The following is a 4,217-nucleotide window of genomic DNA, read 5'->3' on the forward strand; positions in this document are numbered from 1 at the left end:
TCCAGAATTACTTGTTTTGTAAATAAAATTGCCTTTTCCTGCTGCAGGAAAAGGCAGTTTTATTTATAAAACAAGTATTTATATGCTTGCTGCAGAGGTTGGCCACACAAACAAACTTGCAATCCGGAATTTTTCAGCCGTGTTATCACTGGTGATGAAAGTTGGTTTTCTCAGTACGATCCAGAGACAAAACGCCAAAGTTCACAATAGTGCTCAAAGGGATCACCCAGACCAAAAGAAGCTCGCATGTCAAAGTCAAAAGTGAAATGCATGCCTGTGTGCTTCTTTGATTCCAGGGGAATTGTTCATAAAGAGTGAGTGCCTCCTGAACCAACAGTTAACCAATATTACTACAAAGAAATTTTAGAAAGACTTCGTAAAAGAGTTCTTCATGTCCGTGCCAACATTGCTGATAATTGGATTTTGAATCACGATAATGCGCCATCCCATACTGCTCCATCAGTACAGCAATTTTAACCTCGAAATACTTGCTTCTACGGTGGCATGAGTATTGACATTTGCCCATACAGGCCGATTGTGAAAATTTACAATCTGATCTAGTTGAAAAAACACCTCATCTGGAAAAGCACCATTGCACTAAAATTAGAGTTGACTGTTTGTTGAATAAACCATTTTCAGAAGGGTCCCCAGTCATGTGGCCAAAATTCAGTGTTGCAGTTATATGTCTTGTACTGACTCTAGGGTTGTTCTCAAGTGCATTAAGAATTGACACCAACCATAGCAGTGTCCTCATCCTTCTAGGCCCACCCCCATCGCGAGTATCAGGCTTAAATGTCCCATGTTCCCTAAGGTGACGACCAATGGCTTCAAACTTTTCTGTTGGGGCACCTTTGTCCTGAAAATCTCTCCCACTACAAATATGGAGTGCAAGCACCATTGCCATGAGCTAATCTGTACATCAGATGTGGCATTTGGGTACACTGCCACTGCATGAACCAAGTCTGTGATTAAGTAGCAAACATTGTGTTTGCAGAGGTTGTACTGATCTTTGGAACACTTGTTACCTGTAAACAAGCACTCAAATATGTAGCATGGCAACAGAGACATGTGAAATAAAACACTGCTGATGCAAATTGTAACCAGATGTCACCAAGAGCTCACTTTCCCCATATTCCAATGTTCTGTTCTCGTGTGCATTCCATGATTAAGGAGTTGGAGAATAGGAGTTATATTATGGAAACAAAGTGTTTCCAGACCCATGTTCATATAACAATTTCTTTGTCTATGTGTGAGGAATGTGTCCTGCACTTTGTGCTGTACATTTTTGTTACACTCTGTATATCTCTGCTGTAGAAACGAGTTTGGATCTGTGATAGTGAAATAATGACATGTTGGTAACCAGTTAGTTACTGTGGTACCTTCTCTGTAATTGTAGAAACTGATCTGTCAATGGAGTTATAAAATAAAAAAGCTGAAATAAATATAAAAATGCACCATAGAATTGGTGTTTCAGTCCTGATCTACAACCCAGACCTGTCTATAGGGAAACTGATATGCACTATTGGAGGCTACAGACATTCTTGCCAGGAAGAAGATGAGTAACACAATTACTTTACATTCTCTCACTGAAGATTAATAATACAATTGCTTTACGTTCTCTCACTGATACTATTAAATTGCTTTAAACCAGGATATAAAACCTCAGACTAAAATATTAATTATTGTTGTGTTTTTCAACAGTAAAACAGAGTCCAAATGTGTAAAGAATGGTGGATGACAAATGCAGGATAATGAGGGACTTGGATCGTACAAATTTCTAGAAAAATTGAGAAAATAGTGCACTGTCAAAAACAACTGCTGAATTGAACTGCAGCACATGGAGATAAGTGCAGCCAACAATACTTCTTAAATAGTTTAGTGTTTTCAAATGCTTTATTCTTCGTTATTTGATCTGTGGTGAATAAAAGGAAACACTTATGATGAAATCTGTGGTTGAAAGATACTCCAGTAACAGTGGGATGGCGACATATGAAAAATCGATTGGTTTCAGAAGGGGTGAAGACTCAAGGTTCAGAAGAAATAATGACAAAGTTAATAGCTCAGCTGGATAAGAAGCATCAAGATTAATGCAAGATGCTGGTGAACAATTACATTCTAAACTTTAAGAAAACAACATTCAAATAGTTAAAAAATCAGACGCCAATCTTAAAGAAAGCAATGAAGGATGGAAGGAAGGAAGACTAGGGTTTAACGTCCATCGGCATTAAGGTTGTTAGTGATGTTGCACACATTCAAAATTTTCCAAGGATGAGGAGGGAAATCGGCCATGCCCTTTCAAAGAAACCAGCCCAGCATCTGCCTGCAGCAATTTAGGGGAAATCAAGGAAAACTTAAATCTGGATGGGTCCATGCAGATCTGAACTGACTTCCTCCCAAACATGTGTCCTGCATGCTAAGCAATGCGCCACCTTGCTTAGTAGAAATCAATGGACAACTGCAGTTGAAGTTAGCTGAAAACAGTTATAAATTATGTGCGTATAGGAAGGAAATCAATCAAAGACTCAGGAAAATAGAAAGTGAAATTGAAGTTTATAGTGAGAAAATGTTAAATCTGAATGAAGGTATCGAAATCAGATTGAACAATGCAAGAGTTAGGAACACTATAGTAATGGCAGTGATGACCGTTTTATTTTTAGAGGAGAAAATTCATTTGAAGTAACAAATAATATTTCTGTCAAACAAGACATAATTTTGAGTTGTAGTATGATGCCTGAAACACAGTTTCATCAATTGGAACCTCTTATTTAAAATAGCAAATTATTGCTTGGAATTTGGAGAAAAACAAAGAAGATTTTCCAAAACAAATGTTAGGAACTTTCAGCATTATATTTTTTTAAAAAAATATCTGTGGAATAAAAGACGAAAATACTGTTGTGTTGACTCCCTCTCATGGTAACAATGTTTTGGCTAATTATAGCACTTTCCACAGCATATACTGTGACGATAGTTCATCATAGAGACATTTATGACAGATTATGTTACGTTTTTGTGCAGGTTTAGAAAGGGTACAGTCAAAAGAAAGTTCACATTTATTTCTCTGCAGTATGTTGCAAAGATTTTGAGTAGGTAGTGATAAAACTCACTTTCGCTATTAGAGTCATAACAGAGATTGAAGCAGAAGCTGTAGTGACAAGTGATGCTTTGTGTGAACATTAATGATTTTGTCCCCTCTGAGTCATGAAACTGTGACCATGACATGAGTGTAGTAAATGCATGGTCCCAGGCAAAGCAGCACTACTTCTGAAGTTTTCACCCTTCCCTGCTGCACTTTTTCTCCTCGTCATCTGTTGAGCTTTAAATGTTATCTTCTACTTCAATCTCTCCTAGCAAGGAATCATCTTTACTAGAGATTAGGAATGGTTAAAATTAAAATGTAATCTTACAGCACAGGGAAAAAAATCATTTACAGGTCATGTTTGCTTAATGAGAAATAAACTGGTATTTTTGGAAATGGAATGTTCTTATTATATGTGTCTGAAAATGCTGCTGTATAAAGTAATAACTTTTATGCATCTCTACATTTTGGTGTTCTCTGAAGCCAAGGATGTATAACACGAAATGATTACTAGTTGATGAAATACTAGATGTGCCATAGTATATTCATACTATTTTAAAGAAGCTTGAGTGGATTTGGGGAAATTTTGTATTTTCAGAATGATTTTGTATTTGTTGTGAATAATTTGTAGGTAGAGAGGACCTTACATGTTTTCAAAACTTTTAGTAAATCGATGAAAATGTGTACACTTGGTTAGTGAAATATTGCCAGTTTTTCTTGAAACTGGTTTTCTGCTGAACTACTTACTGAAAGATGGGATTTCAGACTTATTGCTGTTTTAACGTAATATTGTGGGTGTAGTCAGCTAGAAACGTGGTTACTGAAGAAACATCTGACACACTAATGAGAAAACTTGATTATGGAGCTCTTTGAGCTACAGTTTTGCAAATTGTGTCAACTGTTTCTTATCCCTTTGGCAATTATAGATAAGTGATAATTTGTAGAAAGTACTTACTTGTCACTGCATATTCTGTACAAAAATTAAATGTGTAGTTGTCCCACACTCATCAAACTAAAGCAAATACAATCAGCTGCTACTGCTTGGATTGGCACAATTTTGTACTAGCGTATCACACAAGTCAGAACACATTCAGTTTTCTGTCAATATGACACCAAGCCTGTCTGGAAGTTACCTGTGTAA

The sequence above is a fragment of the Schistocerca piceifrons genome, chromosome 9 (genome assembly GCF_021461385.2).
Source record: "Schistocerca piceifrons isolate TAMUIC-IGC-003096 chromosome 9, iqSchPice1.1, whole genome shotgun sequence".
NCBI lineage: Eukaryota > Metazoa > Arthropoda > Insecta > Orthoptera > Acrididae > Schistocerca > Schistocerca piceifrons.